Source organism: Leucopleurus acutus (assembly GCF_964270905.1).
Source record: "Leucopleurus acutus genome assembly, chromosome: 2".
Lineage (NCBI taxonomy): Eukaryota > Metazoa > Chordata > Mammalia > Artiodactyla > Delphinidae > Leucopleurus > Leucopleurus acutus.
Genome location: NC_139143.1, coordinates 167,541,043 through 167,563,319, shown reverse-complemented (window position 1 = coordinate 167,563,319; position 22,277 = coordinate 167,541,043).

The window sequence follows — 22,277 nt, the reverse complement described above, 5'->3', positions numbered from 1 at the left end:
GGCTTTTGACAGTTAGTGACACCGGCAACCCCAGTGAAGTCCTATAAAATTGCCCGTGGGAGTACAAATGCGTGAAATCAGTCTTAGAAGACAAATTGGCAAATATGTATCAAATATCCTTTGGTCCCGCAATTCCACTTCCAGGAATTCAAAGGACATAATCTACGATATACGTGAAGATCTGTCTCACAAAGACACTAATTGAAGCACTTATAACAGCCCCAAAGTCCAAAACAAGTAAACAAAAAAACAAAAACAAAGGCAATATGCTAAATGTTCAACAATAAGAGCTTAGTTAAATAAATTGCAACAAATTTGTATACTGGAATCCCCCCCACCCAATGCATAAAATATTTAATTGCATGGGAAAATGTTCACCAAACGGGATACAAAACTACAGTTGCAACAAAATCCCAATTTGTTTGATAGTTACAAGTGATGATCTATGTATAGTGTGATTACAGGAGCTTCTCCCCTTCTTTATGCATATTTATATTTTCAAAAAATTCTATAATGAATTCTGTAATAAACAGGAGAAGGTAGTTTTTCTCAAAAGAGATGACCTTCTCTTGGACAGATTTTTGGTGTGTGAAAGTTTCATCCACACCCCCCATGAAGCAACCCCTGAGGTCCTGGCAAGACCTTTAGTCCAGAGAATGATTATAAAACAATTATGTTTCCCCACAGGCTTATTGCAACTCATTTCCTCTTTTTTTTTTTTCCTGCCGTGCCACGTGGCATGCAGGATCTTAATTCCCCGATCAGGGATCAAAACCCATGACCCCTGCAGTGGAAGTGTGGAGTCTTAACTACTGGACCGCCAGGGAAGTCCCGGAACTCATTTTCTGTATCCTGGAAATAAATTTTCTATCTTTTCAGCTTGGTCTCTTCTATTTTACCTCACAAAAGAAGTTAACATTCATTCCTCATGCCCGCACTGGACTTCCACAAGGTTCCTGACCTTAAAGGATGCAGGGATTTTTATGCCCATTTTTCAGGAAGATATGCAGTGACCAGCCCAAAGTCACACAGTTAGCAGAGTCACAATTAACACTGAGAATGGCAAGCTGGTGCCCTAGAGAGCACAAGATTCATGGGCGTGAGGGTGGGGGGCAAGCATATTTTCTCTGGTGGAAGGCTCTATGTGCCCCAAATTCACCTCAGTCCAAGAAGACCAGAGTTTATCAAGGTTTCATATGCCCGAGGCACCAGACAAGAGGGAATAAGAACAGCCTTTCCCTTCTACCATCACTCCCGGCAGTGATCCTGACCAGGCATGGAGCCCCCGGGAGACAAAGCAGCTAAGATTACACAGAAATACAAAAAACGTCAGGTTTATTCATTCAATTTTTTTTGGGGGGTTCACAGGCCTCTCACTGTTGTGGCCTCTCCCATTGCGGAGCACAGACTCCGGATGCGCAGGCTCAGCGGCCATGGCTCATGGGCCCAGCCGCTCCGCGGCATGTGGGATCTTCCCAGACCGGGGCACGAACCTGTGTCCCTTGCATCGGCAGGCGGACTCTCAACCACTGCGCCACCAGGAAAGCCCTTCATTCAAGTTTTTTAAATGTCCTAGTTTGGGGCCATACTAAGGATCATAAAGGGAATATTGATAGCCCAGGGAAAGGAGAGAGTACTCCATTCATTTATTCACTCAACTATTAAATTTAAAAAATATATATTTTATTTACTTATTTATGTATTTACTTGGCTGCGCCAGGTCTTAGTTGCAGCACGCAGGATCTTCGTTGTGGTGTGCGGGATCTTTAGTTGCGGCATGCATGTGGGATCTAGTTCCCTGACCAGGGATCCAACCTGGGCCCCCTGCATTGGGAGCACAGAGTCTTATCCACTGGACCAGCAGGGAAGTCCCCCAACTATTAAATTTTAATAATAACTGCTATCATCTACTTGTTATTGGGTACTGTGTGCCAGCACTGTGCTCAGCACTTTATATGCATTGTTTCATTTAATTCTCACAACAAAATATAAATGAGGTAACTACTTTATTATCTGCATTTTTTAATTAAAAAATTTAAAAGAGTTCTTTATTATTAATTTATTTTACTTATTTTTGGCTGTGTTGGGTCTTAGCTGTGGCATGCAGGACATTTTCGTTGCGGCGTGCGGGCTTGTCTCTAATTGTGGCGTGTGGGTTTTCTCTTCTCTAGTTGAGATGCGTGAACTCAGTAGTTGTGGCATGCGGCCTTAGTTGCCCCGCAGCATGTGAGATCTTAGTACCCTGACCAGGGATCAAACCTGCATTCCCTGCATTGTAAGGCGGGTTCTTTACCACTGGACCATGAGGGAAGTCCCTACATTTTTTAAATAGAGGAAACAAAGGCACAGAAAGTTAGGTCTGTCTGACTGGCTGGTACCCAGTACTGCCAGGTGACAAGACAGTTTCTGCAGATGTGGGACTCATGGTGCAGTTGCTTTCCAGCCAGAGGGATCATGGAGGTTTCTGTGAGAGGGACCTTGAAGGTTACAGAGGATTTGGCTTTGGGGTGGGGGAGCATTTCAGGCTGAGAGGAAGTTTGGAGCAAGAGTCGGGTGTGTTATGGGGTTTATTCAATGGGCTTTGGGGAATCAGGAAGTTTCTTAGGTAGGATCGTCATGACTAGATTCACATTTTATAAAGATCACTTGCAGGACAGACTGCAGAGGAAAGAAATGAACGCAAGACAAGCTAAGAAATCTTTCTGTTAGTGTTTTGTGGTAGACAAAATAATGCCCCCCAGGGCTTCCCTGGTGGCGCAGTGGTTGAGAGTCCTCCTGCCGATGCAGGGGACACGGGTTCGTGCCCCGGTCCGGGAAGATCCCACATGCTGCGGAGTGGCTGGGCCCGTGAGCCATGTCCGCTGAGTCTGGGCGTCCGCAGCCTATGCTCTGCAACGGGAGAGGCTGCGGCAGTGAGAGGCCCGTGAACCACACACACAAAAAAATAATAATAATGCTCCCCAAAGACGTTCACATCCTAATCCTGGAATTTATGATCATTTTACCATACTCAGCAAAACGGACTTGCAGATGTGATTAAGTTAAGGATTTTGAGATGGAAAGATTATCCTGGATTATCTGGATGGGCCCAATATAATCACAAAGGTCCTCATAAGGATAAAAGGGAGGCAAGAGAGCCAGAGAAGATGTGGTAACACAAGCAGAGGTCAGAGTGGTGTGATTGCTGGCTGGGGACCACAAATCAAGGAATGATGGCAGCCTCTGAAGCTGGAAAGGCAGGAAACAGTCTCCCCTAGAGCCTCCAGAAGGAGCACAGTTTCTGCCGACACCTTGATTTTAGCCCCATAAGACCCATTTTGGACTTCTGACCTCCATAATTGGAAGATAATACATTTGTGTTGTTCTAAGGCACCAAATTTGTTAACAGCAGCAATAGGAATGAATGCATGTTCCTGGGGTGCAAGCAACAGAAACAGACTCTGGCTACATTAAGCAAGAAAGAAGTTAATTGGGAGGATACAGCTGTACAACTCCCAGCCCCAGGAATGAGAGGAGCCAGAGCTGCTTTGGGTAATCTACAATAGATTTCAGGAACAAGGGCACAATACTGAGGGGAATGTTTATTTCTTCCTCCAGCTTTTTTCCATATGGAGGGACCCCTTTTAGAGTAATACTCTTGCTTCCTGCTGTACCCCCTCATCCATCTATCCTCCCCAGAGGAGGAGGAGGAAGAGTGACTTATCTGATTGGTAAGTTTAGGGAGAAGGAATGGAGCTCAACTCAGCTCTTCCTCCTTCTTTCTCTTTCAGATCCACCTCCCACAAGAACCATGTTTTTTGCTCTCTTCCTCAATATTCTAAGCTTCCCAGGGTCTGGCCTTCACAGGAAAGACCACAATTTTCCAGCACTGCCTAAGACTGGGTGGAGAAGATTAATTTGGGGGTTCAGTATTAGTAAACCCGCTTGTCAATTGGACTGAAAGGGACATCCCCAACAACTTTGTCAGTAATAAAGCTGATATTCTGATCTCCCTCTGCCCTACTTCTGTAGCTATCTCTCTTTTGGTTCTAAACTTGGGTGAGGCTACCCCCAAACAAACAATTTCTCATGGATGCTATGACTGGAATGACTCAGCTCAACTGTTTTCTGCATCTGTGCCATTCCATTCAACAGTGAAAGTCCTGGCTTGGCTTGGGTCTCATGTTCGCCCCTTGGCAAAGGTGGAGAGTACCTTGACTGACAGTCCCCTCAAGACTTCAAGAAGGGAGAAGTAATTCCCCCAAAGCAGATGATGACAGTTTCCAAAATAAAGAAGGAAGAACTGTTGGACATGACAGCTGTCAAGTCACAGGTAGCTATTGCAAAGGTCCAGGAGAGAGGTAATGAGGAACTGGACTATTCTATGGGGGTAGAATTAATGCGACTTGACACCAGACCAGATGGGGATGAGAATGTCCCAGTCTTGGGCCAGGTGAATAGGGGGATGCTGGTGCCATTAATATTCATCTCATTCATTCTTCAGTTGGTTGATTCAATATACACTTAGTGAGCATATATTATGTGCCCAGTATTGTGCTTCGTGCTAGGGATCCAGTGGTGGACGAGAAGGGTAGGATATCTACCCTCATAGAACTTGCAGTCAAGTGGGGAAAAAAGACAAGATGGTGAATTTCAGTACAGTGACGGAGGCTATGCTGGGGAAAGAATGGGCTGCAGCAGGAGCACAATGGAGTGGCACCTAGCCCGGATTTGAGGGGACGTGACATCTAAGAGAGATGAAATCTCAAGAATGAGGAGGATCTGCCTAGAGAGGAGGGAGGAGACAAAGGGAACAGTGTGTGCAAAAGTCTGGAGGCAAGAGAGACTATGGCAATTTGAGGGAACCGTGGTACTCAGCAGAAGAATGCCTCTCTTACGCCATGGAAATTCTATGCTGCAAAGGGCTTGGGGAGAAAAGAGCCACGGCTCACCTACAGAAACTGAAAGGGTGGAACCTTGCTTGCCTCCCTGGCAACTGGGGAATGAGCACATGACCAGGCCTGAGCAGTGGGATGTTCCTGCCCAGGACTTTGGCCTTTGAGAGAGAGAGGTGAAGTGGCGGAGCTTGTTCTTGGTGGGAGGGGAGAGTCCCACAGCAGCTGGTGGTCAATGGCCAGTAGTGGCCGTCCAACCAGGCTTTTCCTGTGCCATGTCTTTGCCTGTGTTCTTAGCCTAACTGCTTTTGGTTCCTATCCATGTTTAGAATTCATAAACACCCCATGTTATTCAATTCCTTCACTGTTTAGGTTAGGCACCAAAACCCTGATTGGTACAGAGCTGAGAGAGGGTCAGCCTGACTGAAGCTACAACTTGAGAGGGTAAGAGAAGAAAGAAGAGGGTGGGGAGGAAGGGACTCACAGGAATTTTCCTAGGGGCTTCTATGGAAGGCTTTCTTCTCCAGTAAAAAGAGAGATGCCCAGGAGGAACATATCCCTTCCTGCTTGCTTTTGGGTGTGGAGGGAGGATGCAATGCTTAGTTTAACAGCCATCCTGGGACCATGAGGGAGGAACCAAGAGACTCAGAGAAGCTGACCCAGAGTCTGACATTACTAGCTGCTCAATTAAACAATCTAGTAGCACCACCTTCCTCTAAGTTTCTTGTGATGGGAGATAAATCCCTCGTGTTCAAACCACATTCATTTGGGTACTCTGGTACCTGCTGCTGAAGGCACCGTATGGGACTTGGGCAAGTTACCTAACCTCTCTGGGCCTCAGTTTGCAGAGTGAGGATGATCATACCTGCCGCATAGGATCGTGGTGAGTATTGAATTAGCTGATGGATATAAAGTATTTAGCGCAGTGCCTTAACTATTACTACCTGCATCAAAACCATGGAGCAGATGCATTTGTCTCGGGAGAGGGTAGAGAGAGGAGAAGGGGAATGAAGCCTAAATAAGGGGACCCAGAACTTAAGGAGAAAAAGGTAGCCAGCAAAAGAATTGGGGAATGATTAGAGAGTTAAGAGGAAAACTTGAAATTTCATTCTACCCACCATAAGTTTTTTCATCTGGAAAACTCCTATTTTTCCTTTAAAGCCCAGTTTACTTATCCCCTTCTCTGTGAAGTCTTCCTGGGCACCTGACCCACAGCCTCACACTCTGAGTTAGTTGTCCTGATGCTCTGGCTCCCAGAGCACACCCTCCTTTTCTTGCACTTGTCATGATTTACTGTAATTTTCTGCTTTTATTGTGATTCCTGCCTCAGACTGCAAATAAACTCCCTGAGAGCAGGGGTGCCCTGACTGGAAATTTGCTCCTAGTGTGGGGCCTCGTGGCCAGGGGTAATAATACAAGCTAACATTTAATGATTGATTACCCTGTGCCAGGCACTGTGCTAAGTGCTTTGCACATATTTAATAATTTAATTCTCATGACAACTTTATAAGGTAGGTGCTAATATTAGTCCCATTCTTCAGATGAAGAAATGGAAGGACTAAGAGGTTAAGTAATTTACCCAAGGTCATGGCTAGTCTATGGCAGAGCTGAGCTGGACAATAAACTCAGGTGGCCTGGCTCCCTAGCCTGTACTGTTAACCATATGCCACATTGTCTCTCATATGCCATGGGCACTGATAAATATTTGTTGATTGAAATGATAAGAAGGAGTGTTACCAAAGCCAAAGAAAGAGTTTCAGGGAGTGCATTAGTCAGCTTCAGCTCAGTCATGCTGCAGTGACAAGTAACCCCAAAATATTAACTTACAGAAAAGGGTTCATGTCAGCTGCAGGTCAGCTGTGGTTTTGTTATACATCGGGGATGGTGGCTGAGCAGTCCCTATCGAGAACGATGCTGTTCTCAGGGGAGGGACAAAAGGTACACAGCTGTGTTAGAGATGGCTTGTACTAGTGACAGCTGATAGTGTGAATATCTTCCCAAGTCCATGCTCAGTGATGTCACATCAGTAGCTTGAAATCAGTCATAGTGGGAGCATTTATACTATAGAAATTGGCAAATATTTTTTCCCCTTAGAGAGCCTATTGTTAAACATTTACCAGCCCAGCACTAAAAAAGGACAATGATGTTGGGTCTTAAAGCTTCTGCCCAGAAATGGCACAGGTCACATGCACTCACATTCTACTTGCCAAAGCAAGTCTCATGGCCATACTGCAGGCAATGAGGACAGGAATATACTTCTCCCACTGGGAGGACCCCAGTAGAAGGAGCAGTGAGTATTCATGAACAATAATATAATCTGCCTCGTGAAGGAGTCAAAATGAGGACTGAGAAAAGCTCCTTGGAACTGGCCTCAGAGAGTTTGTCCATTGCCTTTAACAAGGGAGCAGTTTCAGTTAGAGTTTGGGGTGGAGGGTAGATTGAGGTGGGGGAGGTGTGAGTCAAGATTCCGCATCCTTGAGGCTGGGCAGGGAAAGGACAGAGGCAGTGGGGAGCTGATAACCTGAGGAGTAGCCAAGTGGAAGGCAAGGTGTCTTCTAGAAAGAGGCAGGCTCTTTATCAGCCTGTCATTTTTAGTATCAACCAATCTCTTTCTGCAACTATGGTTTTTCTACCTTTATGCTTCATGCCGGGGATGACACTAGGTAAGGCAAAGAATGAAAGAAAGAGTCTCATTTGAGGATGCTAAAAGTTGAGGTCCTGGCCTAAGGAAAAAGAAAAACAGAAGAAACAGAATCTGTTCCCCACTGCCAGAACCAAGCATTTTCATAAATATGGGGGACCCTGGGGGTAGGTGGTGTGGGGAGTGGCAATGATAGGATTCCCAGACAGGTATGGGAAATCCTAGAGCAGATGAGGATCTATCACTTTTCTGGGGGCAGGATTGTGGGGTGAGAGGAGGGCAAAGAAAGCATAGGATCTCAGAGTCCCACCCCTGCCCCCAATTCAGGGCAAGACCAGGGACCTGAGACACCCTCATGGGCCCCCTCCTGACCCAGTGTGCTGCAGGGCATCAGAATGTGTAGTTGCCCATTGTGGGTTGGGGAGCGGTGGGCATGGGTGACCAGTGGACTAGAAGAGGCCTTGAGGGGGTTACAAGGAGCTCGCAGTAGGGACCTCTGGGGACTGATGACTGGAAAGCAAATGGGGACAAGGACAGCCCTGCATGCCCTCTTAGGAGGAGCCTAGTGTGGTGGTGAGCTGCCGCCACTGCTATTTTAACAGGCTCACAGTCCCTTATCTAAAACCAGATGTGATTCAGAACTTGGAGTTCTTTGGGACTTTAGACAAAGGTGACACGGGGCACAGCAGTGCGTGATGTAACACTGTTAGTGTGGTCCGGGGCAGCCCCATGTAATGAAATACATTAATATTTCTTCAGTAAAATGTATGGGATGCCTAAAGATTACAGAGTCTCATATCCTTCAAACCAGACTGTCTTTCAGGTCAGATTTTGCTGTCAAGTTACTTTTGGTGCCAAAGTTTCAAAGTCTTTCCTAGAGCAGTCCTGGAAGTCGGCCTGACTCCTTCCTTTCCCTCCTCCCCCTCCCCCAGATCCAAGTGGTCTGCAAGTTGCATCTGTCCTATCTCCTTAACACCTCTCGTGTCTGTCTCCTTCCTTTCATCTCTCCTTCTACCTCCTGGCTCAGGCCACCTTCCCCTCTCACCAGGATTATTGCAGCTACCCCCCTGGCTGACCTCCTACAACCTCCAGTTTCTCTCCCATATTGCCCTCAGAGGAGCTGCTCTAGAATGCAAACTTTTGGCCTGGCTGGGGTGTTCCATCAGGAGAGTGAAATGATTAATGAAAAATACCAGCAGAAGGCTTCCCTGGTGGCGCAGTGGTTGAGAGTCTGCCTGCCAATGCAGAGGACATGGGTTCGTGCCCTGGTCTGGGAAAATCCCACATGCCCCCACATGCCGCGGAGCGGCTGGGCCCGTGAGCCGTGGCAGCTGAGCCGGCGCGTCCCGAGCCTGTGCTCCGCAACGGGAGAGGCCACAACGGTGAGAGGCCCGCGTACCAAAAAAAAAAAAAAAAAAAAAAAAAATACCAGCAGAACTAAAGAATGTCAACTTTTCTTTAATGGCCCTGGGTATGGAAACATCTGTTTTTTGTTTTAAGTCTTTACTGAATTTGTTACAATATTGCCTCCATTTTTTGTTTTTGGTTTTTTTGGCGGAGAGGTATGTGGGATTCCAGCTCCCTGACCAGGGATTGAACCCGAACCCCCTGCATTGGAAGGTGAAGTCTTAACCACTGGACTGCCAGGCAAGTCCCTGGAAATATCTGTTTGGAGTCCACTAAGCAGGAGACGATGTGCATGTTCACAGATAGAGGTACGGGTAGCTCAGGACTCCCAAAGTTCCACATTAAGATGTAAGCTGCAGTTGCTGCACAGAAAGAGGGTTCTTCTAGGTGTGAGAAGCTCCCATCTCCCATTCTCAGGAGTCTGGTTCCCTCCTGGCTCCTCCTGACTGCTCAGGCAGGAGCTGGTTATGTGCCTACCTGGTATAAGCAACTGGTACAAAACACACATCTCCCACCTGCCAGACTGCACCCCTTCTTCTGTGCCCTTCTGGGTCTCCATAACCTCTCCTGACCTGGCACCACTTCCCAATCTCTGCAGCATGCTTGCTGTCCCTTTGTCACCCAAACCACAATGCTGAGATGTGGTTGTCTAAAGAACTGGCTAAGCCCAAGAGACCTAAACAAGCAAAGCCTTTCAGCTCACAGTGTTTTGAGGTCACTGTGGCCAAATGCTAATTTCCATAAACGCTGCAAGCCTCCCAAGAAAAGGCTTATGTTGTTAACAGCAACAAATACATGCTTTGGGGGGAATGCTGCACATTGGACACTGCCTGTGAGGAAACCCTTGTGGAATGAGCCAGAAGTTCTATTGGAAAATGATGACACAGAGCAGAGGGCACTGGGTTAGAAGTACTCCTAGAACAACAATTATTGAGCACCTATTATTTCTGGCGGTCAGAACTCTGTGGTCCCTGTGTCAGGGACCTCAGGTGATGGTGGACACAGACAAGAGAGTACAGGATGATAGTACAGTGTGATAAATGAGGTGGGTTGGCTAATTTAGTCATTCATTCATCTGATGCGTATTTATTGCGCTCTCCTGATATGCTAAGGACTGGGCATTTAGTGTAAACCAGACAGGGATTCTCACTGCCCTGCTGAAGTTTATAGTCTACCAGACATGAGAGATATACACAATGTACTAAGGAAGCATTTAGTAGAGGTGAATAAACTAATTTGGGATGGGGATGGGGGTTCTGGGATAACTTTACAAAGGACATGACTCCAGAACTGAGTCCTGAAGGATGAGCAGGAAGGAGGCAGCAAAGAAGAAGCAGGAAGGGTGTTCCAGGCAGAGGGAACTGTTTAAGCAAAGGCCTCGAAGCATGAATCAGCTTAGTGCATTTGGTAAGTGCAAGTAGTTGGGTATGACTAAAACACAGAGTTTAAACTAAAGAGGGGCAAGAGATAAGGTGAGAAGCTAGTCTGACAGGCACTATTTAATCTCAAAGGGTCCTGAGTTCTGGGTTCACTTGCTTGGACTTAGCCTGAAGATAGTAGGAGACACTGGAAGAGTTTTGAATTGGAGTGTTTATTAGTTAGGAAACAGGCTCAGCTACTATAACAAAGACTCCAAAATAACAATGGCTTAAACAAGATAGAAGTTTGCTTGTCACTTATGTAAAAACCCGGGTAGGTAAGCCAGAGTGGGCATGGCGGCTTCACAATCCTCAGGGACCCTGGCTCCTTCCCGCCCATTGCCCGGGCATCCTTTAATATACAGCTTCCTTCTAGTGGTCCAAGAGGGCGGCTCCAGCTCCTACCATCACATATGCATTTCAGCCAGCAGGGAAGAGTAAAGGGGCTGTGGAAGACACACCCCTTCCCTTGAAAGGCATAACCTAGAACTTTCACACATCACTGTCATTCACATTGCTCCACCCAGAATGTAGTCACGTGGCCACCACTGGCAGCCAGGGTGCTGGGAAACATAGTTTTTATTCTGGATAGACATGTGCTTATCTAAAATGTAGAGGCTCTGTTACTAAAGGAAGGATGGATGCTGGGGAAAAACTAGCTGTCTTCAACAGGGAGTGTTAATCCTATTTGCCATTTGGAAAGGTGTCTCATGGGTGGAGAATGGACTAGATGGTAAGAGGTCAGAGCCAAGTGTATAATCCAAATGGTAGCTACTGAGGCTTGAACCAAGGCAGACATCTGGGGTGTGGGAGGTGGACAGAAAAGGCCTAGGGGATATTTGGAAGTTGAATGGACAGGATCTGGTGACCAGCTGACTATACTTTTAATTTACTGTGCTTAAGATAGTACTGTGCCTAGCACAGTGCCTGGCACACAGTAAGTGCTTATGAGTGAATGAATATATGAGGTGAAAGGGGAGTGAATGAGTGAGTGAATGAATGAGGTGAAATAGGAGGAGTCAAGAACAACAGTAATAATAATGGCTTCAGGAACTAGTTTGAGGAATATCAATACTTAAAGGTAAATATCAAACAGTTTAAAAAATAACATACCAGTTGTAATCTGTCATTCCCCCTTTCCTGATGGGCACTCTGCCCCCCCACCGTGATGTCTCCAGCTGGTTCCAAAACTTTCAGTCATTTTTAGTTTTTAGTGCAGTTTCTCTCTCTCTCTCTTTTTTTTCCCTCTTTTTTTTGGCCGCCCCTCACGGCATGCGGGATCCCAGTCCTCCAACCAGGGATCGAACCCGCGCCCCCTGCAGTGCAAGCGTGCAGTCCTAACCACTGGAGCGCCAGGGAATTTCCTAGTTTTTAGTGCAGTCTCTTGTTTGGAGGCATTAACTTGGTTTTTCCTTTTTCAAAGGTCAATCTCTGTTGGATTCAAAGTCGCAGCAGGCAGGACTGGTGGCGAGAGAGGAGATGGGCGTGCTGTGTTCTCTCTTCCTCCCTGCCCTCCAGTGGAGGAACAAGAAGGAAAAAAAGACTTGTTTCCTTTGGTGCCCCCAGTTGGCCCTGGCTGACCCCTCCGTGACTGCTTATGACCAAGCCATGCTGCTAAAGGGCTCTGTGTCAAACAGCTTTCTCTGCCGGCAGCCTCGGGCTCCCGCCTCACGGCTCACCTCGTAGCCCCCGCCGGCCTGCTGCCCGCGGAGCTTCTACCCTCTGCAGCCCCAATCCCGGGGCCCGTGGACATGCGCAGAATCAGTCTTTCTTCCTCTTCTTGCCCAGTTGCCACCCGGTCACCTCCTTGGCCTTGTCTCTCCAGTGCCCTTTCCCTTATCTCGGTAGCACCAGGGCGGGTCGGCAGGTGCGGGGCTGAGCTGACAACTACGGGGAATGAGCGGTGAGACGCCCTCTGGTGGCACTCCGAAACGGATGAATAATTCCCTTGGCTCTGTTCTCATTCTCTACCACTGTGTAATAAAGCACCCCAAACTTCACGGCATAAGCAATCAGCACTTGATCATGCTCATGGATTCTGTGGGTCAGGAATTTAACAGGGCACCTGCGGTGCGGGGGGAAATGCTTGGGCTCTGCTTGCTATAGGCAGCCTCCAAGATGACTCCCAATGGCCCCTGCCTCTGGGTCTGCAAACCCTTGTGTAGTCCCCTCCCACTCTGCATCAGGTTGGTCTGTCTGCCCAATAGCATATGGCAGAAGTGATATATGTCACTTTGGAATCTAGGTTATAAAAGATACTGTGGTTTCTGCCTCTCTCTCTCTCTTTTAAATTAATTAATTTAATTTATTTTTTATTTTTAGCAGCGTTGGGTCTTCGTTGCTGTGCGCCGGCTTCCTTTAGTTGCGTCGAGCGGGGGCTACTCTTCGTTGCGGTGCGCGGACTTCTCATTGCGGTGGCTTCTCTTGTTGCGGAGCACAGGCTCCAGGTGCACAGGCTTCAGTAGCTGTGGCTTGCCGGCTCTAGAGCTCAGGCTCAATAGTTGTGCCACATGGGCTTAGTTGCTCCGCGGCATGTGGGATCTTCCCGGACCAGGGCTCGAACCCGTGTCCCCCGCATTGGCAGGCAGATTCTTAACCACTGCGCCACCGCCAGGGAAGTCTCTCCCTCTCTCCCTCTGTCCCTCTCTCCCTCTGTCCCTCTCTCCCTCTCTCCCTCTCTCCCTCTCTCCCTCTCTCCCTCTCTCCCTCTCTCCCTCCCTCCTTCCCTCTCCCTCCCTCTCCCCCTCTCTCTCCCTCCCTCTCCCTCCCTCTCCCTCCCCTCCCTCCCTCTCCCTCCCTCTCCCTCTCTCCCTCTCTCTCCCTTTCCCTCCCTCTCTCCCTCTCCCTCCCTCTCTCCCTCCCCCCTCTCTCTCCCTCCCTCCCTCTCTCTCTCTCTCTTTTTAAAAAATTTTGATTGACCTTTTCCCAGATTTAAAAATCTCAAGTAAAAATCATACTATTTCCCCCAATGAATTATAATACAGAGCATTTCCCAGCACATCCCAATAAGGCCAACAGAAATTACTTTGAACTTGGCACACTTTTCTCCCTGGGGAAACCTGGTAATAGTGTTGAAAACACTAAACACGGCCTCTCTTTTGGATCACTCACTCTGGGGGAAGCCAGCTGCCACGTTATGACGACACTCATATATGGAGAGGCCCATCTGGAGAGGAACTGAGGCCTCCGGCTAGCCCCAGAGGAAGACTTAGATGACTGCAGTCCTAGGCAGACCGCTTGACTGCAACTTCATGAGAGACCCTGAGTCAGAGCCGCCCAGAGGGGCTGCTCTCGGATTCCTAACTGTCAGAAACTGTGTGAGATGATAAATGTTTGTTGTTTTAAGCTGTTACGCTTTGGGGGTAATTTGTTATACAGTGATAGATAACTAATACATTGCTCCATGATGTCTGGGCCCTTAGCTGGGAAGACTCAAATAGCTGTGGGCTGGAATCACGTGAAGGCTGCTTCTTTCTTGGGCTGGTGCCTGAGCTGGGATGACTTGAAGGCTCAGCTGGCATTGTCACCTGGAGGGCCGACATGTGGTCTGTCCAAATGGCTTGGCTTCTCACAACAAAGTAGCTGGGCTCCGAGAGGGAATGTCTCAAGAGGGAGAGTCTACAGAGTGAGCTTTCCAAGAGACTATGGAAGAAGTTGCAAGGTTCTTTTTGGCCTTGTCTCAGAAGTCACATGGGTCACCTTCTGCTGCATTCTGTTGTTACAAGTGAGTCACCAAGACCAGCCCACATTCAAGGGGAGGGGATGTGGCTGGTCCTCCTGATGGAGGAGTGATCAGATTACACTGCAGAAGACCAAGTGGGACAACGGATACTATGGTGGCCATAGTTGGACATAGCAGCCCGAGAGGAAACAATCCATCGATCCCTGCTCTGCCCCTCAGGGAGAGAGAGACACAGCCTGTGTCCTGTGAGTAGTGCTGGCTCTGCTTAAAAGGCGCTTCCTACCGAGCCCTGAGGGGAGCCAGCAATCTTCTGAGCTTGGAAGGTGAAGTACTTCCAGCCTTTTGTTCTCATCTCTGGATTCTGGTGTTAATTCTATCTTTCTGGATAAACAGAGAAGGTCCCACCTGGCACCTTGTCCCACCAAGTTGCACTACCCTTTCTTTGCCAGCCACTGCAATTAGCATTTTTTAAAAAAAATATTCATTTATTTGTTTATTTGGCTGCACAGGGTCTTAGTTGCGGCATGCAGGATCTTTTTTTTTTTTTACTTGAGTCATGTGGGATCTAGTTCCTTGACCAGGGATCAAGCCCCGGCCCGCTGCATTGGGAGCATGGAGTCTTAGCCCCTGGACCACCAGGGAAGTCCCTGCACTTAGCATTTTGCCTCAGTCTACCCCACACTCATCCTACTAGCTATGACCGCATTTTACAGAGGACGGATTCATCTGGCCAAGGTCATGTAGCCAGAGGGTGGTAGAGCAGGGACTCAGCACCCTGACCCCTAAGTCCCTGCTCTAGGGACCCTGGGATTCCAAAGAGCTTACTGGGTGTTGGAGCCTTAGCCCTGGTCTCCTCAGGGCCCTGCCAAGGGTGAGGCAGGTGTGCGCAGTGTGAGACGGAAGGGTTGCCGGGAGGTGTTCAGAGAGACTTGGCTTCAAACCCCTGCCTGAGGGTGGGGGCTAGTTGTCAGGTGCACTGTTTGGATGAAAAGGGAGGAAAAGAGAGAAGGAGAATTAGCTTTTACTTTCTTCTTGGGCCTGTCCTCAGCCAGTGAGCTTTTTAGTGGCCAGAGGTGACAGCCCTGGCCTAAGACCCCTCTGTTTGTTGGACAAGAAGCCCCTCTCTGTCCTGGAACCTCTGGGTGGAGATCCTTCTGAGCTCATGGGGCCTGTGGATTCTGGGTCTTGGAGTGATTTCTGGCCTCGGTGAACAGGTCTCCCGCCAGTGTCCAGCCTGCCCTACCCCGCCACTTTGCTCCCTGCCGACCCCTACTTCCCATTATGCCCCACTTCCAAGTCCCCGGATATGACAGTTCCCCGCACTTACTGCCTGCCAGGCACTGAGCTCACGTTGGGGACCCAAAGATAAATGAGATACAGCTTCTGTCCTTGGGCAGGTCAGAGTCCAGTAGAAGGAGAAACATGCAGAGTTAACTGGCAGATGTCAGGTGTCAGCTGAAACACAAAGCACAACCTAAAAATTGAGAATTATGTTTTATTCAGTGGACAGACTGAGGACTAAAGCCCAGGAGACAGCCTCTCAGACAGCCCTGAGGGACTGTTTTGAAGAGGTAAGGGAGGAGACAAGATATATAGGAGTTTTGAAAAAAAAAAAACCCAGGTAGTCAGAATGTCAAAAGATTACTATTCTTTTTTTTTTTTTTTTTTTTTATCTATTTATTTATTTGGCTGTGCCGGGTCTTAGTTGCAACATGCGGGATCTAGTTACCTGACCGGGGATCGAACCCCGGCACGCTGCATTGGGAGCATGGAGTCTTAGCCCCTGGACCACCAGGGAAGTCCCAAGATTACTGTTAATTAAAGAAAAACCAGACATCTCAAGTTAATGAATTTAACACTTTTCTCTGCATGGGAAGAGGCAAGAGTCTGGGCTTATTGGCATCATTCTCGTGATATGCCTCTTAGCTATCTAGGGCCAGGACCCTGTTTTTCTCCATCCTGAATCCCCTCAGGGTACGTGGTTGGGGCAGTTGTAGTGGCCGATGGCTTGATGGCCACAACATCCTTTGTTTATTGGAATGGCAGGTGACATTCTTTGTCCACACAGTTTACAGGGCACACTGTAAAAGGGTAAGACTCATACCGAGGTGAGAGTGCTTCACTCAGCAATAAAAAGGAACAAAATATTGATACACACAACAGGGATGCGTCGCACAATCATCATGTGGAACGCAAGAAGCCAGACACAGAGTACAGACTGTCCGATTCCATGTCATGAAGTTCTAGACCAGACACAACTGTGGATTATGTGTTGATAGAAATAAGATCAGCAGTTGCTTGTGAGGAGGGGGGATCAACTGGGAAGAGGCCTGGGGTGATGGCTGTTCTGAGGAATGTTCTGAGGACGAGGAATGAGGATGAGGGGCAATGTGCGGTGATGGAAATGTTTTACACCTTGATAGGAGTGTGAGTTTCATGAGAATATTCGATTGTTAAAACTGATCAAACCTAAGACCTGTGAGTTTCATTATATGGAAATTATACCTGTGATGAGCAGCCTTCAAAATAGCTCCCAGTGACCCCCACCTTGGGTATGCACACAACCTGCCACATTGTAGCAGGTTGGTCTGTGTGGCGAATAGAATATGGCAGAAATGATGGCGTGCCACTTTTGAGATTAGATTACAAAATATGCTAAGATTCTGTTTGGGGCTCTGTCCCTATAATCACTTCATCTGCCAAGTGTTGAGCATCCCTGTGGAGAAATGCACAAGGCAAGGAACCAAAGCTTCCTGGCTCTGTGAGTGGATCTTTCAGCCTTGGTTAAAGCCTTCAGATATCCGCAGCCTTGGCTGACCACAAACTCATGAAGGACCCTGAGCCAGGCCACCTAGCTAGGCTGCCTCCTGATTCCTGACCCTCAGAAACTGTGTGAAATAATAAATGCTTGTTGTTTGAAACCATTATGTTTTGGGAGTTTTTTGTTTTAGAGCTGTAAATGACAAATACAATATTTTGATAAACTAAGCGTGGGGAAAACATCTTCTAAGGGCGCCTGACCCAGATGGCTTTCCCAGAGACCTTCAAGTGCTTGCTGTGACTCAGACTTCTGGGCTCCATCTCCACGATGGGGAAATGAGAGGGCTGAGCTCTGTCTAGACGTCAGGAACTGGCGTCTCTGAAATAGCCACAGCCTCCACCCATGCCCACAGCAGGAGCCAGCTGCACACAGCGCCCAGGCCCACACATGCAGAGCAGAGAGGACTCCAGAAATGCTCCCCCCACCCCGCCGATGTGCACCTACCTGCAGGAATCCACTCGGGGCTCAGAAGCTAATAACAGCTACAATTTTTAGAACACTTCCTATGTGTCAGGTGATGTGCAAAGCATTTTGTGTGCATCTTTTAACTTACTCTTCCCAACAACCATCTGAAGAAGATATTACTAAACCTATTTTACAGTGGAGAAAACGGAGGTTCAGAACACTCAAGCAAATTGCCAGGGTCATAGAGCTACTAGGGTGTGGCAGCTTTAGATTTAACTCCAGATCTGTCTAGTTCCCAAAGTGGGAGGCGGGAAAGCAGCAGCCCCCGACCTGAAAATACTTTTCTCATCTATTGCCTGTAAGAACAAGCCACACATTCTTCCATCAGACAAAAGGGCACAATCTCAACCCAGATTCCCCAGGGCAATGATGTCAAGAGACTGCGGAGGATATCTGAGTCACCAAGAGTCTCAGAGGTCATGGGAGTCACAGAGGAGGGAATGGAGACCCAGAGAGGAAAGTGACTTTTCCAAGGGCTCCTGCCCAGTGCTCTTTTTAAAAAAAAAATAAATTTATTTTATTTATTTATTTTGGCTGTGATGGGTCTTTGTTGCTGCCCTCAGGCTTTCTCTAGTTGTGGCGAGCGGGAGCTAGTCTTCGTTGCGGTGCCCGGGCTTCTCACTGAGGTGGCTTCTCTTGTTGTGGAGCACGGGCTCTAGGCGCATGGGCTTCAGTAGTTGTAGCACGTGGGCTCAGTAGTTGTGGCACACAGGCCCTAGAGCACAGGCTCAGTAGTTGTGGTGCACAGGCTTAGTCGCTCTGCGGCATGTGGGATCTTCCCGGACCAGGGCTTGAACCCGTGTCCCCTGCATTGGCAGGCAGATTCTTAACCACTGCACCACCAGGGAAACCCGCTGCCCAGTGCTCTTTGCACCAAACTGCTCTGTCCCTGCCACACAGGAGGGGAATGGTTGCCACACGGGGGAAGCACATTGGGGTAAAGGGTAGCTTTGGGGTGGGGGAAGGAGAGAAAAAGGGAAGCCAAGGTAACAACAACAAAATGGAGATGTCATAATTTTGTCTTGGGTCATCCCCACCGTGGCTAGGGTCTACATTAACCAGCATCACAGATGGACTCATTGAAAGCCTAGGCAGCCCCTGAGGACATCACAGAAAAGCTCCAAGAACAGGGCCTGGCCCGTGGCAGCACCTGATGAAAAGCACTGCGCCATCATTTGTTGTGACCCTGAGTCGCCTCATTCACTCATTCAATAGATATTTATCGACTACCTGCTTTGGGCTAAGTTCTGTTTTAGGAGCTTGGGATATTTCAGTGAACACGAGATCCTTGCCCTTATGAAGCTTAAAGTACACAGATTTAATATATAAATTCTAAAGTATATTCTAGAAAGTGAAAGGTGTGTAAAAGAAGAAAAAGTAAGGAGGGGTAAGAGGACCAAGAGTGACAACAGTGTGTGTGGAGGGGGTGGGGTGAAATCTTTAAAAGGGTGATCAGGGAGGCCTCCTTGAGAAGGCTTCATCTGAACTTTCAAAAACGTGAAGGGGGTGAGGGTGTGCCACACCCAGAGTGGACCATCTGGATATCGGGAGGAAACGCGTTCCAGGCGAAATACACCCTGATGTATTTGGGGTGAAGGGGAATCATGTCTGCAACTTAAGACAGTTCCAAGAAAATAAATTATATGGATAGATAGAAATAGATATATAATATGTATGTGTGTATTTACATATGTAAATATAGTTGTATTTAGAGAAAAAGAATGATAAAGCAGTGTTAAAATGTTAACATTTGGGGAATCTGGGTGAAGAGGATATACAATTTTTAGAAATTTTCTGTATGAAATTCCAAAATAAAATATATTTTTAAAAAGATTTATATTATTTAAAGAGGAAAAAAAAAGCATTCCAGGCAGAGGGAGCAGCTTGTGCAAAGATCCTTAGATGAGGGCTTCCCTGGTGGCGCAGTGGTTGAGAGTCTGCCTGCCGATGCAGGGGACGTAGGTTCGTGCCCCGGTCCAGGAAGATCCCACATGCCGCGGAGCGGCTGGGCCCGTGAGCCATGGCTGCTGAGCCTGCGCGTCCGGAGCCTGTGCTCCGCAACGGGAGAGGCCACAACAGTGACAGGCCCGCGTACCGCAAAAAACAAAAAACAAAAAAACAAACAAAAAAGACCCTTAGATGAGAGGGTGCCTGGTTTGTGAAGGAGACACTCAGGGCACTGGCAAAGGAGATACAGATGGAACCCAACTTATGATGGTTCGACTTACAATTTTTCAACTTTATGGTGGTGTGAAAGCGATACGCATTCAGTAGCAACGGTACTTTGAATTTTGATCTTTTCCCAGGCTATCAATGTGCGGTACAATACTCTCTTGTGATGCTGGGCAGTGGCAGCTGCAGCTCCAGGTCAGCCACGCGGTCCCCAGGGTAAACCATACATACGCTTACAGCCATTCTGTACCCACACAATCATTCTGTTTTTCACTGTCAGTACAGTGTTCAATAAATTGCATGAGGTATTCAACACTTGTGTTAGATGGTTTTGCCCAACTGTAGGCTAATGTCAGTGTTCTGAGCATGTTAAAGTAGGCTGGGCTAAACTATGATGTTTGGGGGGTTGGGTGTATTAAATGCATTTTCAGCTTATGATATTTTCAACTTATGATGGGTTTATTGGAATGTAACCCATCCTAAGTTGAGGAAGAGCTGTAAAGGGAATCCATCGGTGTTTATTACTTGCCTAGAATGCATCCTCATTCTTCAGGTAACAACAGCCACTTTTCCTTTGAGGAACTTCCCCTTCCCCACTCTCCTTCCGTACTCATCCCATCTCCCAGCTTGGCTGGAGATGCAGGTCCGGCCGATCAGAGAAGTGCACATCAAGCAACAGGGCCAAGGAGACAGAGTCCCGGGGTCCAGGGCTGGCGGATGTGGTGAGAGCCCGCCTGAGGAGGAAGCCAACTCCATGGAAGGCCCAGCTGAGACTTGAAGCAAAGTCAGAGTCTGAACTTTTATCCCTTGGTGGCTTAGTTACATGAGGCAACAAATTCCCTTTTGGCTTGAGCCAGTTTGAGTTGGATTTTCTCGCAACAAAAGACGTGTTGACTGATCCCAAGTGTTAGGGTCAGCCTCTCTGAGGAATGGACATTTAGGCAGAGACCTGAAGGATGAGCAGCAGTTGGTCGGATGAAGAGGCAGGGAAAGCATTCCAGGAAGAGGGACTGGCAAATGCAAAGGCCCCAGGAAAGGAAAGGGCAGTGAAGGTTTGAGGAGCTGCAGAAAGGTCCAGATGGTGGTGGCAGGTAGAGTGAGGAACCTGGAACTTGGTCCCTGATGGAGGGTCTCACAGGTTTTGTTAAGGATCTGGGACGTTCTCCCAAGAGCCATGGGAAGCCGTTGCAGAGTTTAAAATGGGGATTGACTTAACTTGCATTTGACATTGTTTGTATTTTAATAAGAACACTGGTGGCAGTGTGGGACTAGATTGGCAGGAGGTAAAAGTAATGAAGGGGGATCCCTTAGAAAATTATTGCAGACCTCCAGGCTAGAGATGATGACAGTTTAGAGTGGGGCTATGGCTATACAGAGATTGGTTGGATTTGTGGTGCTAGGCCCCAAAGATGCCCCCAATGAACCGTGCCTCCCAATAGTCATGCCTTGTGTAGTCTCATCCCACATTGACTCTGGGACAGCTCCGTGACCCACTTTGACCAGTAGAATGCAGAGGAAGTGACACTGTGCCTTTCAAAGGCAGGAGGTCTGGTGTCCATGCTATAGAGGACTCTGCTATGTGGTCTCTGTGAAGGGGTTTAGCCAAAGGACACAGGGCCTCTCACGGACACCAGGCAGGGCAGGAACCCTCAGAGACAGAGGCAAACACTCTCTGCCTCCCTCTGGAGAAGATTCCGCTGACCCTGGCTCTGACCTGTCACCTGACCACAGTCTCTGTGTCTCTGACTGGTCAGTTAACTGGAGGCATATGGACGCTGTGTGGTTCTATTGGCAGTGGGGCAGGGGAGCAGGATCCCTGAGGTACAGACATGGCTGCCTGTCTCTACTCCACCCTGGGGTGAGTGAGCAGTTTTCAAAGGGAGAACATGACACTACAGCAGTTTAGAAGGAGGCCCAGCTTGGGGCAGGCTTCCATGACTCAGTGCTCAGCACACTGGCTCTGCCCCCGTGAAATCCCCTGGGGTTGGAATGGAATTCCACCACCCATCCCCTCACACTGCATGCACTCTCTTCCTGAGCCTCTGCCTCCTGCTGGGTGTTCCTCAGCTCAGGTCCCAAAACCTCCCTGTGGGGCTGCTTCTCCCATCCTGTCCCAGCAGTACCACTCTGACACATTTCTGAATTTTCTCCTCTGGGCCCCTGCACCCCCAGCTCAGGGTCATAATACTAGCAGCTACTACTTAGAATGCATTTACTAATGTGACGTGCCCGGCACTAGGCAAGAGCTTCTACATGCTCATGAATTCCTTACACCAATTCTAGGAAGTAGGTACTCTTATCATGTCCATTTTACAGATGAATAAAGTGAGGCTCACACAAGATAAGTAACTTTGCCAAGGTCACACAGCCGGTGAGTGTGGCCCCAGAAGATGGAGTAAAGCTTATATACCCATGAAATTTGTTCTCTTGTTATCTAGAAATTGTACAGCCATTCGGCTAGCCCAGGTTGGTTTTTGCCCCGCCCTACTTCCCTGCCAGAGAGGGGATGGGGCTAAGAGCCTGATGCCCTTTTTCAAGGGTACACAGCTTTGACCTCTTTACCTGCTGTGCTTCAAGTTCGTTTAGGGCAAGGGTTCTCAAAGTGGGGTTCCTGGGCCAGAGCATCAGCATCACCTGGGAACTTGTCAGAATGCATGTTCTCAGGCCCACCCAGACTTACTGAATCAGAAACTCTAGGGTGGGGTCCAGAAATCTGTCATTTAGCAAGCCTTCCAGGTGCTTCTGATGCACACTCATTTGAGAATCATTGGAGAATGCAGAAGATCAACACGCTTTT